Source organism: Cervus canadensis, chromosome 25 (genome assembly GCF_019320065.1).
Source record: "Cervus canadensis isolate Bull #8, Minnesota chromosome 25, ASM1932006v1, whole genome shotgun sequence".
In the NCBI taxonomy this organism is placed as follows: Eukaryota; Metazoa; Chordata; class Mammalia; order Artiodactyla; family Cervidae; genus Cervus; species Cervus canadensis.
The window spans coordinates 17,641,365-17,657,378 of NC_057410.1; the positions used below are offsets into that span (position 1 = coordinate 17,641,365).

A 16,014-nucleotide genomic window follows, 5' to 3' on the forward strand; every position below is an offset into this window, starting at 1 on the left:
AAATAAGTCAGACCGAGAAAGACAAATACTGTAAAATTTCACTTATAGGTGGAATTCAAAAACTGAAAAAATGAACAAACATAACAAAACAGAAACATAGTCACAGATACAGAGAACAAACAGGTGGTGGCCAGAGGGAAGGAGGATGGGAGAGGGAAAGAAATAGGTGAGGGGATTTAAGAGGTACAAGTTCCCAGTTGCAAAACAAATGAGTCATAGATATAAAATGTACAGGAGAATACAGTCAGTAATTATATATTATTTTTATATAGTGGGACACCATAACTAGACTTCTCATGGTAATCATTTTTAAATATATAGAAATACCAAATCACTCTGTTGTGTACCAAGAACTAACAAGTAAATTCATAGAAGAAGAGATCACATCTGTAGTTACCAGAGGCAGGGGGTGCATGATGGGGGAGTTGGATGAAGGCAGTCAAAAGCTACAAGCTTCCAGTTATAGGATAGCTGAGTACTAGGTATGTAATGCACAACACGATAAATATAATCAATGTGACTATATGCTATATGAAAGTTGTTAGAGTTACTCTTGAGTTCTCATCACAAGAAAAAATTTTCTATTTCTAAAGCTTTGTTTTAGAGGTCTGTGATAAAAATATCAGTGATAATTTTTAGTAAATTGACCTAAAATGTGACTTTCAAACCTCAAATAAAACTTCAGCTTCCTCAAAGTATACGTCAGGATTGACCCAAAGCAATATTGTGAAATAGGTAGCTTCCTTCTGCTTTTTTCTCTTCTTTAGGTGTCAGATGACTCTATGGCATCCTTTTGGTCCCTAATGGGGCATTCTCTCACTCAATCTTCTTTATGGTCCAACTGTAGCATCCATATGGGACTACTGGGAAAAAACATAGTTTTGACAATTTGGACCTTTGTCAGCAAATTGATGTTGCTGCTCTTAATATGCCATCTAGGTTTATCACAGCTTCCTTCCAAGGGGTGAGTGTCTTTTAATTTCATGGCTGCAGTCATGGTCCACAGTGACTTTGGAGCCCAAGAAAATCAGATCTGTCACTGCCTCCACTTTTTGCCCTTCTACTTATTTGTCATGAAGTGATGGGACCGCATGCCATGATCTTGGTTTTTTTTTAATGTTGAGTTTCAAGTCAGCTTTTTCACTCTCCCCTTTCACCCTCATCAAGAGGCTCATTAGTTCCTCTTCACTTTCTGCCATTAGAGTTGTGTCATCTGCATATCTGAGGTTGTTGATATTCCTCCCAGCAATCTTGATTCCAGCTTGTGATTCATCTACTACAACATTTCACATGATGTACTCTGAATATAAGTTAAATAAGCAGAATGACAATATACAGCCTTGTCATACTCCTTTCCCCATTTTGAACCAGTCAGTTGTTCCATGTAAGGTTCTAATAGTTGCTTCTTGACTTGCACACAGGTTTTTCAGGAGACTGGTAAGATGGTTTTGTACTTCCATCTCTTTAAGAATTTTCTGCAGTTTGTTGAGATCAACACAGTCAAAGGCTTTCACGAAGTCAGTGAAGCAGAAATAGATGTATTTCTGGAATTCACTTGCTTTCTCTATGATTCAGTGAATATTGGCAATTTGATCTCTGGTTCTTCTGCCTCTTTGAAACCCAGCTTGTACATCTGGAAGTTCTCGGTTCATGTCCTGCTGAAGCTTAGCTTGAAGGATTCACTAGCATGTGAAATGACCACAAATGTACAGTAGTTTGAAGATTCTTTGCCATCGCCCTTCTTTGGGATGGAATGAAAACTAACTTTTTCCAGTCCTGCGGCCACTGATGAGATTTCCAAATTTGCTCACATATTTATTGTGGCACTTTAACAGCATCAGCTTTTAGGATTTGAAATAGTTCAGCTGGAATTTCATCACTTCCACTAGCTTTGTTGATAATTATGCTTCTTAAGGCTCACTTGACTTCACACTCCAGGATGTCTGGCTCTAGGTGAGTGACCACACAATCATGGTTGCTTGCGTGCATTGCTAAGTTGCTTCAGTCATGTCTGACTCTTTGCGACCCTGTGGACTGTTGCCCTCCAGGCTTCTCTGTTCATGGGATTCTCCAGGCAAGAATGCTAGAGTGGGTTGCTGTATCCTCCTCCAGGGGCTCGTCCTGACCCAGGGATTGAACTCGCGTCTCTTATGTCTCCTGCATTGACAGGCAGTTTCTTTCCCACTAGCGCCACCTGCAATGCCCATCGTCATGGTTATCCCAGTCATTAAGATCTTTTCTTATACACTTCTTCTGTGTCTTCTTGCCACCTCTTTTAAATCGCTTCTGCTTCTGTTAAGTCCTTGCCATTTCTGTACTTTATTGTGCCCGTCTTTGAATGAAATGTTCCCTTGGTATCTCCAATTTTCTTGAAGAGATTTCTAATCTTTCCTATCCTATTGTTTTCCTCTATTTCTCTGAACTGTTCATTTAAGAAGGCCTTCTTATCTCTCCTTGCTGTTCTCTGGAAATCTTCATTCCACTGAATATATCTTTCTTTTCTCCTTTGCCTTTCACTTCTCTTCTTCCCTCAGCTATGTGTAAAGCCTCTTCAGACAACCACTTTCCCCCCTACATTTCTTTTTCTTTGAGTTGGTTTTGGTCCCTGCCTCCTGTACAATGTTACAAACCTCTGTTCATAGTTCTTCAGGTACTCTGCCTACCAGATTTAATCCCTTGAATCTATTTATCACCTCCACTGTATAAGAGATTTGATTTAGGTCATACCCCAATGGCTTAATGGTTTTCCGTACTTTATTCAATTTAAGCCTGAATTTTGCAATAAGGAGTTCATCATCTGAACCACAGTCAGCCTCTGGTCTTGCTTTGTTGACTGTGTAGAGCTTCTCCATCTTTAGCTGCAAAGGGTATAATCAATCTGACTTCAATATTGACTGTCTGGTGATAGCCACATGTAGAGTAGTCTCTTGGGTTGTTGCAAAAGGCGTTGGCGTGCTCGCTTCAGCAGCGCATATACTAAAAAAATTGGAACAATACAGAGAAGATTAGCATGGCCCCTGCGCAAGGATGACATGCAAATTCGTGAAGTGTTCCATATTAAAAAAAAAAAAAAAAAAAAAAAGGCATTGGCTATGCCCAGCATGTTCTATTGACAAATCTTCTGGACTTTGCCTTGGTTCATTTTGCACTCCAAGGCCAAACTTGCCTGTTATTTCAGATATCTTCTGACTTCCTACTTTTGCATTTCAATCCTCTATGATGAAAAAGGATTTTTTTTTTTGGGGGGGGGGGTGTCAGTTCTAGAAGGTCTTATAGGTCTTGATAGAACCTGTCAATTTCTGCTTCTTCAGCATCAATGGCTGGGGCATAGACTTGGATTACTCTGATGTTGAATAGTTTGCCTTGTAAATGAACTGATTATTCTGTCATTTTTGAGATTGCACCTAAGAACTGCATTTTGGACTCTCTTGTTGTGTATGTGTATAGGGCTACTCCATTTCTTCTAAGGGATTCTTGCCCACAGTGCTGTGCTGTGCATAGTCGCTCAGTTGTGTCCAACTCTTTGCAATCCCATGAACTATAACCTGTCAGTTTCCTCTGTCCACGGGGATTCTCCAGGCAAGAATACTGGAGTGTGTTGCCATGTCCTCCTCCAGGGGATCTCCCCAACCCAGAGGTTGAACCCAGGTCTCCCACATTGCAGGCAGATTCTTTACTTTCTGAGCCACCAGGAAAGCCCACAGTAGTAGATCTAACAGTCATCTAAATTAAATCTGCCCATCTCGTCCCTTTTAGTTCACTGCTTGCCATCTTCTTCTTGATCACATTCAGTTTACCTTGCTCATGTACTTAAACTTCCAAGTTCCTATACAATATTTTTCTTTATAGCATCGACTTTATTTTCACCACCAGACATACCCACAACTGACCATCATTTCCACTGTGGCCTAGTTGCTTAATTCTGGAGTTAGTAATTGCCCTCTGCTCTTTCCCAGTAGCATTTTGGACACCTTCTGACTTGGGGGGCTCATCTTCTGGTATCATACCTTTTTGCCTTTTAGTACTGTTCATGGGGTTCTTTGACCAAGAACACTGGAGTGGTTTACCATTTCCTCCCCCAGTGGACCACATTTTGTCAGAACTTTTCACTATCACCCATCTGTCTTGGGGGGCCCTGCATGGCATGGCTCATAGCTTCATTGAGTTTCTGAAGCCCTTTCACCATGACTAGGTTATGATCCATGAAGGGGAGATAATCTGGAGGAAGTCCTAAATATAATAAATCTCCAGGAGACTAAAATGTCTGACGATCTGGTCCAATCAATATGACACAATTTAAGAAGAGAGCAACTGTTGCTCTAATGTGGTTTCTACTTCTTTTCATTTTCATTTTGAAAGCAAAAAGGACATTTTTTAGTATCTTCTGTACTACAATAATGGCACAGCTTTAAATTTTGCTACACCTGAATTGATATTTCTCAAATTTTTCAGACTCTTTCCTTGTATAGGGTCTGAATTTCTGTGTCTTATTTATTGGATAATTCACCACTCACCAATTCCAGCATCTCGTGTGCATATGAGAGCCCTGCTAATTACTGATCCGAAGCATTCATTAAACTATTCTGAAACATGACAAGCACCACTCTATCACATAAAATAAGGCACAGGGTACACATGCATGCTTGCTTGTTTAGTGGTAATACGGATTTTAGTGTGCACTTGTCAACCACTTTAGGTTCTCATTATTGTCCTGCTCGCCCTAATTCAGTGATGTATCATCTTCCTGCATTTGTCTAAATCAGTTCAGCAGCAGATAAATCAAAGCTTTTCTTGCCCTTGCCCTTCCAAGCTGTTCAAATCATCCATCTGACCATGGAAGAAAGGAAATAATCACTCCCCTGGAAGAGGAAAATACCTGCATTAACTCTATAGTAAACCACGTCTCTGCATCAATGTGTGCAAATACACACATGTGGCACATGTGGGTGCACATATGCCTACACACTGATGTCATACACCTTAGGGCAGGTTCTGAAAGAAAAACATCAAAGCCTCAAAATGTTGAGCTTTTTTTTAAGAAAAAGAAAGCCATTTTCAATTCTCTTCTTTAAAGAATAGAGTATATCCTCCATTTCAAAAGCCATATAAGAGGCTTTTTTTTTTTTTTTATCCTCATGAGCTGTAGGAGCTAGAAATTAATTGGTCCTTTAACTGGCAACTCCTTTGACAGACAATACACCCTGGCATCTGGAGATCTAATACATTTTTCTCTTTGTGGCTCAACAGAGGAAGGATCCTAAGCCAGGATAGACTTCCTGGGAAGACCTAAAGAAGGCAGCACCCCTCTCTTGCCCCTTTTATCCCCTTTCTCGAACCCATTCCCACTTTTGATATTTTATTTTACCTTTTTTTTTTTCTTTTTGAGCTTTTGCTTCTTATTCTATGAAGTACATTACTGGAAAATATACCTATATATACACACATATTATATATAAATATATATATGCAGCCTTGTGCTCAGTCGTGTCTGACTCTTTGTGACCCCATAGACTGTAGCCTGCCTGGCTCCTCTGTCCATGGCATCTCCCATGCAAGGATACTAGAGTAGGTTGCCATTTCCTACTCTAGGGGGTCTTCCCAATCCAGGGATAGAAGCTGCATATCCTGCATCTCCTGCACTGTCATGCAGATTCTTTACCAGCACGCCACAACTCCTCAACATGTATGTTGGGGGATATATATATATGTATGCTAAGTTGCTTCTGTCATGTCCGACTCTGTGCAATCCTATGGACTGTAGCCTGCCAAGATCCTCTGTCCATGGGATTCTCCAGGCAAGAATACTGGAGTGGGTTGTGGTACCTAACTCCAGGATGCATATGTATATGTACATATACATACATATACATATGTATGTATACATATATGTATATATGTGTGTATACATATATGTATATATATGTATAAATTAAGGGTTACAGCTGTGACAAGGGAGACTCAAGTTTCCACCGTGGCCTCCACTAGTATCTACTCCATTTCCAATATCCCCACCAAGACGGGGCTCTGCAACTCTTCCCTCTATCACAGAATTAAAACTCTGCCGCCCCTAGAGTATTTCCCGGCATGTCAGATCTGAAATCAGAGCATTTGTCTTTTTCACATTCTGTGGGATATCACTCAAAATTCCATTTTCACACAAACAACAAAATTAATGAACAGGACTCTTCCCATGTTCTGGGGGGGATCCAAACATGTATCTCTGAACTGGTTTTACTGTGTCACTTGTGCCCAGGATAGAACCTAGGTTGAACTCTGCAAACTAGGATTTTTAATTTCTTTATGTGGAGGCAAAAGTAGCAGAATGCAGTCATATATTCTATTTATTTCAATTTATAATTTTATTAAAAAGAGCATGCTCTCCCCATTTCACTTACTCTTTTTTTTTTATTATATACATTTTTATGCATATGTTGTCTCTTGTTTAAAAGACTGTTTTTAGAGCAGTTTTAGGTTCACAACAAAATTGAGAAGAAGGTACAGAGATATCCATACACCCGCTACGTCAACAATGCACAGCCTCCCCCAATAGCAACGTCTCCATGGCAGTTGTACATTTGTTACAATGGATGAAACTACACTGACGCATCATAATCAGCCAAGTTTATATCAAAGTTCTTTCCTTGTGTTGTACATTCTGTGGGTCTAGAGAAATGTATCTTTCATACAGTATTATACAGAGTATTTTCACAGTCCTAAAATTCCTGTTTTCTGCCTGTTCAGATCCCAATCCCACCCCTAGCACCCAGGGATCTTTTCACCTCTCCATAGTCTTGCCTTTTCCAGAATTTCACATGACTGGAATCATACAGTCTGGAGTCTTTTCAGATAACCTTCTTCCACTTAGTATATTATGCATTTAAGTTTCCCCTGTCTTCTCATGGCTTGATACTTCATTTCATTTTGTTCTAAATAATATTTCCACTGGCTGAATGTATCACATTATATTTATCCATTCACTTACTTTAGGACATCTTCTTTGCTTCCAAGTTTTGAGGATTATGGTTAAAGTTGCTACAGACATCTGTGTGCAAGTTTTTATGTGTATATGTTTTCAGCTACTTTAGGTAAATACCAGGCAGTATGATTGCTGGATCATATGGTGACAGATATTTAGTAAGAAATCGCCACCAAACTATCTTCCAAAGAAGCTACACTATTTTGGCTTCCCACCAGCAATGAATGAGAATTCTTGCTTCTCCACTTCCTCATCAGAAATTGATGATTTCAATGCACTTTATTTTTTTATATATATAAATTTTCTCAACCATGAGTATAATTTTTGAAAAATTAACTGATAAAAGTAATATATACTTTCTTTAAAGTTTTCCTGTGATGTGTCTGTGGGTGTGATATTATATACATGCAGACATATATATTCTCTCTCCTCTGGTTTTAAAGGACTTTTTTCTGATTCTTTGGCCTTTTTTTTAAAATTCCTTATAATTTCCTCAACAATACCCCTATGCTCATTGCCCCTGTATTATTCCTTTTGTATACTAATTCACTCTTCTCTTTCTTCTCCTAAGAAATTCTGTCCTAATACTTCATTGGACATCACTCAGAGGAGTGAAAACCTGGATAAGCCTAGAGGTTTGCTTCCTCCTTTGATCTGTTAGTAGTTAGGAGTGAGTTGGCTCAACACCTCTGAGTTAGCCCAAGAGAACAGGCTGATATAAATCCCTGAGTTCCAGAGGTTTCTCTTTATAACAAAGCCACTTCCCTGATCGGGAAGCATAGCTCACGCCTGTTCCTCCAGTCCCCGTAGTGCATACAGCATCACAGGTCCCAGGTGTCCCTCTGCGGACAATTGCCATGGAGCATGCGGTCCACCATGCCCCACACAAGCTGTGGGATAATGAGATTTTGATGGGTTGTGTGCACTCTGCTACTTCTCTGCTTCTGAGTTTTTCCTCAGTAAGGGGACCCCCCCCCTCAAGTGGTTCTCCTGGTCTAGTTCCTGACCCTTTCTTACATAGTCATTTCAATCTCTAGCTGGTGACACTTTCCTTGGCTTCTCATGAGGCATCCCTCACCATCTAGAGGAGTGGCTTATAAACTATTATACAAGATTCTCAGGCTAGTCCCAAAGCCAGTATCCTAAGAGCATTAAAGTTCATTTTACACAATAATTTTGTTTCTGATTCAAGCAGTTTTCTGAAAACATCCCTCACAAGAAATCGATCAAGGCAAATTCCATTCTTATAAGAATTTGGGAGATTCTGAGCATAGAACCACATGAGTGAGGGATGTGGTTTATGGCTGGCCACTGTTCTCTGTGAATAAGGACATTTGTCCTTGTTCTTATAAGAATTTGGGAGATTCTGAGCATAAAACCACATGAGTGAGGGATGTGGTTTATGGCTGGCCTTGTTCTCTGTGAATAAGGACATTTGTCCTTGTTCTTATAAGAATTTGGGAGATTCTGAGCATAGAACCACATGAGTGAGGGATGTGGTTTATGGCTGGCCTTGTTCTCTGTGAATAAGGACTCTGGCTACACAGATTCCTGCCCTTGTTGACCCTTTGCATGCATGCTAAGTCGCTTCAGTCATCTCTGACTGTTTGCGACCTTATGAACTGTAGTCCACCAGGCTCCTCTGTCCATTGGATTTTCCAGTCAAGAATACTGGAACAGATTGCCATGCCCTTCTCCAGGAGATTTTCTTGACCCAGGGATCGAAACTGCATCTCTCTCTGAAATCTCCTGCATTGGCAGGCGGGCTCTTTACCACTAGTGCCATCAGGCAAGCCCTGTTGTACCTTTACCAGTTGGTTTTTTCTCTTAATTTGGGGCAAGTACATGTGTGCAGAGGAGTTATGCTGTCTAAGTTGGTCATAGCTCCTAGACATAGCATGTGTATAGAAGGTAGGGTGGGATGATAGCATATGCTAGTAACAATTCTAATGTTTTTCAAATGGTTGAAATAGGCATTTAGAATAGTCACCAGTTGTTGCCTGTTGCCTCTAAAAATATTTAGAATTTTTCAAATAACCAGGCAAAATAGAAAGTCACAAAGTTATCATGCATTCTTTTACATATAAAAGCCCCAATTAAAAATTATAGCTAGAGGTGTCAAACATTAAAATAAAAATTAAGTAATAGTCTGTACTTGAAAGCAGTTTAAATAAAGATGCCAGAAACTCACCAAATATTTTATGTACTACAGGATACTTCAGTTCAGTTCAGTTCAGTTCAGTCACTCAGTCGTGTCCGACTCTTTGCAACCCCATGAATTGCAGCACGCCAGGCCTCCCTGTCCATCACAAACTCCCGGAGTTTACTCAAACTCATGCCCATCAAGTCAGTGATGCCATCTAGCCATCTCATCCTCTGTCGTCTCCTTCTCCTCCTGCCCCTAATCCCTCCCAGCATCACGGTCTTTTCCAATGAGTCAACTCTTCTCATGAAGTGGCCAAAGTATTGGAGTTTCAGCTTCAGCATCAGTCCTTCCAATGAACACCTAGGACTGATCTCCTTTAGGATGGACTGGTTGGATCTCCTTGCAGTCCAAGGGGCTCTCAAGAGCCTTCTCCAACACCACAGTTCTAAAGCATCAATTCTTCAGGGCTCAGCTTTCTGTATAGTCCAATTCTCACATCCATACATGACCACTGGAAAAACCATAGCCTTGACTAGACGGACCTTTGTTGGCAAAGTAATGTCTCTGCTTTTTAATATGCTATCTAGGTTGGTCATAACTTTCCTTCCAAGGAGAAAGTGTCTTTTAATTTCAGGGCTGCAATCCCCATATTCAGTGATTTTGGAGCCCCAAAAAATACAAGATACTTAAGGCAATACAATTCCTTATTCTTTATATGTTTCAATGAAATCTTACAGCAGCACATGTTCTACACAATTTAGTCAGAAATCTCAGAGGATTCAGAAATATAATCATGGGAAGACTGTTGTTCCAGAATGAAGACTTGGCAAGAAGTGAAAAAAAAATAAATGGATTACAACAAGCATACTAAAAAGGAAAAATAATGTTAGATCAACTTCCCTAAGAAACTAGTGATAAAGGAATAGATTTTTGTCTGCTATTTTAATGTGCTTTGTTGTTTTTTTATTTCCAAATAACATATGCTCTATTTTAATGTGCTTTGTTGTTTTTTTATTTCCAAATAACATATGCAGTTCAAAAAATAAGATAAAATCAAATAAAATTCTTTTCCAGTTTGTCTCAGGAGAGCTTAGTATTACAAAATAGCAATAACAAACAATAATATGTTTCAGGGCTTAGGGTTGATTTAGTAAGAGAATCAAATTATAGAAATTTAAAAAGAGGGGTGGGGACAAAGAGTATGGTACATTAATAATTCTTTGTAAGTAGCAATCATTCCTAATGGGAAAATAATTTAATTAACATAAAAGCATTGAACAATTAGTGGCCCTTATCTGGCTCAGAATCCATGAACTCAATTATCACTAGTCATCCCATTAGTTAAGGTTAAATCTGAGAAACTTTGGGAACTGTAGACAGGAATGTGATTCAGCTTCAGTGTTTGCCAAGTTTGAACACAAAGTACCAGGTAAGGGAGAGCCACGTGCCAGCCCCTGTTTTCACTGCTGCTACATTACAGCTAAAATGTAGCACTGATGCCAACAAATTGTGGTAAGGCTTCCAGCAGCAACTGAAAAATGTGGGGGTCAATGGATAGGGTTTATTTTACTTTGAGAAGTGAAGTTTTGGAAGACAATTATGACAGACTCAAAAATTTCTCAACCTACTTATTCCAGTTACTTTCCCTTAGCCTCTTTGAGAGCCAACCTGAAGACCCCTGGGGTCTCTGTTATGACGTTGGTTTAGAAATCACGGTTGGCAAGAGCAAATGTAGAGAGTGTCAGGGATGGGGGTGTGAGTGGACAGGTGAAGGAAATACTTCTAAAATCCTTCATTGAAAAAAATGGTGTCAGTGTCACCACCCCATCATAAAGAGAGTGTTGCCAGACAGGTTAAAGATTTTGGTCATTCTCCTAAAAGCAACAGGGAACTCTGCAAAAATTGATGTGATGTGACTCTATCTCACTGAGGCTTTATTTACTGAGTATGAAAATAGTCAGATACTTGAAAGCATGCAGTCTGTCCAACAGATGGGCCTTTGGAATTCTGCCATGCTTTTTGTATGGCCAAGAAGCCCAGACTGCCATCCCCTTAGGCATCATGACATGTGCTGCTGTGTAAGATAACATGCCCACAACAGAGGTTAGTAAATAAGTTGGCACTCACGAAACCAAAGCAGAGAAATATAGTCCATCTGGATGTCATTGCCACACAAGGTTCAGAAAAGAAGACAAAATCATGATAATGACCACAAAGCACTTTAGAAGACCGTGTGCATCAAGACCACATTCCCAGCAATGTTGCAGAGCAGGTGGGATGTCCACGGGGATAATCCTGGCCACTCTGATACCTTTTCAGTGAAACAACATGTATAGGATCTTCTTAGCCCCTCAAATCTGGCCTACCCATTTCAGTTCAGTTCAGTTCAGTCACTCAGTCATGTCCGACTCTTTGCAACCCCATGAATCGCAGCATGCCAGGCCTCCCTGTCCATCACCAAATCCCGGAGTTTACTCAAACTCATGTCCATCAAGTCGGTGATGCCATCCAGCCATCTCATCCTCTCTCGTCCCCTTCTCCTCCTGCTCCCAATCCCTCCCAGCATCAGGGTCTTTTCAAATGAGTCAGCACTTCGCATCAGGTGGCCAAAGTATTGGAGTTTCAGCTTCAACATCAGTCCTTCCAATGAACACCCAGGACTGAATTCCTTCAGGATGGACTGGTTGGATCTCCTTGCAGTCCAAGGGACTCTCAAGAGTCTTCTCCAACACCACAGTTCTAAAGCATCAATTCTTTGGCACTCAGCTTTCTTTATAGTCTAACTCTCACATCCATACATGACCACTGGAAAAACCATAGCCTTCACTAGATGGACTTCTGTGGGCAAAGTAATGTCTCTGCTTTTTAATATGCTATCTAGGTTGGTCATAACTTTCCTTCCAAGGAATAAGTGTCTTTTAATTTCATGGCTGCAGTCACCATCTGCAGTGATTTTGGAGCCCAAAAAAATAAAGTCTGACACTGTTTCCACTGTCTCCCCATCTATTTCCCCTGAAGTGATGGGACCAGATGCCATGATCTTAGTTTTCTGAATGTTAAGCTTTAAGCCAACTTTTTCACATTTACTTGTATCCTAAAATGGGGTTTCAAATAAAATTAAGAAGCACTTATCTGAAAAGTGGAAGAATCATGGATCAGGGAGCAAAATTCTTGAATTACAGAGCATCACTTTTCAGATTCAAGCTAATCAACAATCATTCTATAATAAAGTTGCTCGTCTTTAAGCTTATTATAATTTTTTAAATAATCCATGTGCTTAGGTTAGAATTAGTGGGTAGTATTTCCATTTTAGCTTGGCTAATATATATTTTCTTTATCATATTTCCCCTTGCATTAACTATGCAAATTCATGACTTTGGGAGCTTTTACAATTAGTAGAAAAATAGCCTTTCCCCAAAATCCCTTAAATAAATAAATGCTCTGTTTTTAAATAATTACCAAAGGCCAAGATCACAGTTTGAACCAAGGTACTCAAAGACTTTCTTTTGATTTAACCTGAGTCAGGCTTCTCTGAGCCCATTTCTCTGCTAGGGCTCTGTCCTTGGCCTGCTTAGTCCAGTTTTAGCAAGAATTCTGCCAGATTAGTTTAATGGAAATCTCCCACTCTCAATATCTGACCATATTCCTTATCCCCCACCCTGGGTACCTTATCATCCTGACCTGCCTTCAGCAAGAATCCTGTCAGTTAGTTTACCTCTGACGGGCTCTCCCTTAGTAATTATCTATCACTGACCCCACCCTCCTTCTTTGTGCTAAATCTCCATTTGTCTTTGTTGCATTTGGAGTGAGCCTGATCTTTCTTCCCTACTGCAAAGTCTCCACATTGAGTTGAAACTCTCCTGAATAAAGTCTTCCTTCCCATTTTTAACAACCATCATAAGTAACTTTTTCTCTAACACCAGGATTCTTCAAAATTCACACAGTAATGATCAGAGAATGTTCTGAGAGAAAAAGCTTCCCCATCCTGACTGCAAATCAGGAATGGATATACATATGCCAGAGCTCTGAATAAATTTCAGTTGGATGCAGACCCTATGGTGTAAACTGATGAAAGGCAGGGACCACCATTGTCAGCACCCCTTGGAGAGCACAGCGGTGGGACATTAGTGGAAGGTGACACCAATTCTTACAAGAGCTAGAGCTGCAGTAACAGTAAATCACAGTAATGAGAAAGGTCATGAAAAAGTTGGTACTTTTGTTCCTCTGGCCTCTACAGCAATGTGAGCAGACTAGTCAGAGAAACAGGCTTAAGAGAAGTTTTCTCGGGAAATTCTGTCCATATCACTGTCTTTGAAAACCTCTCAGCTGTGGTCCTGGTCCAGCTGCCCACCCCACAACCCCCAAAGCTGCTAAACCTATGATGGTGGTCTCCTACTTTACTTCTTTCTCCACATTCTAAATTGAGAAATCTTTCTATAAAAATCATGGGCAGAAAACACACATCAATCATTTTAAGAACCCAGCCTAATCCTACTTAAAAAAGTCAATGAGATAATTTCTTATAAGGCTAATCATAGACTTATCGTGTGACCCAGAAATCCCTCTCTCCAGTATTTGCCCATGTCATTAGTCTCCTATGGCTGCTGTTACAAATTATCATAAATTTAGAGGCTTAAAAGCAACCCAACCTTATCATCTTACAGTTCTGTAGGTCAGAAATTCACAGATCTCACGGGGCTAAAATGAAGGTGTTAGCAAGGCTACATTACTTTCTGTGATTTCAAGGGAAAAATCTGTCTCCTTGCCTTTTTAGCTTCTGGAGGCTGCTTGTATTCTTTGCCACTTCTTTCTTCAAAGGTAGTAATAGCAGATCAAGCCCTTCTCAAGATGCTACTTCTCTAGTTCCCTACAACAGTTAGGAAAGCTTCTCTTCTTTTAATAACTTATGTGATTTGGTTGGGTCTACCTGGAAACATCAGGTTAGACTCTATTTTAAGGCCAGCTTATTAGCAACTTGAATTCCATCTGCAATCTTAATTCCCTTTTGCTGTGTTATATAGCATATTCACAGGCTTCCCTGATGGCTCAAGTAGCAAAGACTCTGCCTGCAGTACAGGAGCTACAGGAGACACAGGTTCAATCCCTGGGTCAGGAAGATCCCCCAGAGGAGGAAATAGTAACCCACTTCAGTATTTTTGCCTGGAGAATCCCATGGACAGAGAAGCATGGCGAACTACAGTCCATGGATCACAAAGAGTCAGACACGACTGAGGCGACTTAGTATGCATAGCATATTCACAGGTTTGAGGATGAGGGGATGGGCATCTTTGGGAGCCATTGTTCTACTGCTAAAATCCAAGAGAAATGAAAATACATGTCCACACAAAGGCTTGTATTCAAATGTTCATAGCCATTTTACTCATAAAAGCTGATAACTAGAAGCAATCCAAATGTCATCAACTGGTGAATGGGTAAACAAATTGTGATACATCCATATAACAGAATATACTCCACAGTAAAAAAATAAACTACTGATACACACAACATGAATAAACCTCAAATGAATTACGCTGTGTTAAAGACACTAGATATAAAAGGATATATATGGTATAAGTCCATTTTGTATAAATTTCTAGGCAAAGCAAATCATAGTGATAGAATGCAGATGATAGCTGCCAGAGAGAAGGAGAATGGATTTACCACAGAGGTACACAAGAGAACGTTTTGAAATGATTTGAGCATGGTTTGTATCATGAGTGTTGTCGTGGTGATACAATCATATACATATGCCAAAACTTATTGGGTCATACCTTAAAATTGGTGAAGTTTTATTGCATATAAATAAAGTATATAACTAAGATGTATAATAAAATACAAATTAAAATAAATATATAAAAATAGAATAAAAAGTGATTTTTAAAAGTCACTAAGATGACAATCATAACTTCCTAGTTCCATTCAGTTCAGTTGCTCAATCATGTCTGACTCTTTGTGACTCCATGGACTGCAGCATGCCAGGCTTCCCTGTCCATCACCAACTCCCAGAGCTTGCTCAAACTCATGTCCATCGAATTGGTGATGCCATCCAACCATCTCATCCTCTGTCATCCACTTCTCCTCCTGCCTTCAATCCTCCCCAGCATCAGGGTCTTTTCCAATGAGTCAGTTCTTCATATCAGGTGGCCAAAATATTGGAGCTTCAGCATCAGTCTTTCCAATGAATATTCAGGACTGATTTCCTTTAAGATTGACTGGTTTGATCTCCTTGCAGTCCAAAGGACTCTCAAGAGTCTTCTCCAACATCACAGTTCAAAAGCTTCAATTCTTTAGCACTCATCTTCTTAGTAAGCATGAGTAAAGAGGCATGAGGCCCATGAAAAATTCTGCAACTCAAAAGATAAATTCAAAAGAACAGAACTTTGGGGTTTTTTTTTTTTGTTTTTTTTTTTAAAAAATTTTCCCCCAATCATTTTTATTAGTGGGAGGCTAATTACTTTACAACATTGTCGTGGTTTTTGCTATACATTGACATGAATCAGCCATGGATTTACATGTGTTCCCCAACCAATCTCCCTTTATAAACTCGACCTCATGTGCCAGATTGAGAGGTGCTGAAATAAATTTACATCCTTTCAGGCATTAGAAAGCAGTTGTGTTTTCATTCTTTGACTATATTGGTCACATCATGTGAACCTGAGAAGCCAGGATCTAAGTCCCAAGGCCACACTGGAAAGAGATCAGAGTCCAGTGTCAGAGACTTGTTTCTGGGGGTCCAGGAATACCCTCCGGAGTCCAGACAGAGAGCCCAGGTGCTTCGGTTACTCTGGGCTTTCTTTTTTTTTTTTTTTTTTATTTCAACTACAGAGGGCAGGTCTTTATTCCCAATCCCGATCCCCCCTCCCACCTAAAAGAACAGAACTTTGTAAACTGA

At 39.9% G+C, this 16,014-nt stretch overlaps 1 non-coding gene across 1 annotated transcript; it reads left to right on the forward strand.

Annotated features, from left to right (window-relative positions):
* The first annotated feature begins 2,952 nt into the window (after positions 1–2,952).
* Positions 2,953–3,062, forward strand: LOC122427924. The gene has a single exon (XR_006265614.1). It is a non-coding gene; the product is annotated as a U6 spliceosomal RNA (small nuclear RNA).
* The last annotated feature ends 12,952 nt before the right edge of the window (positions 3,063–16,014 follow it).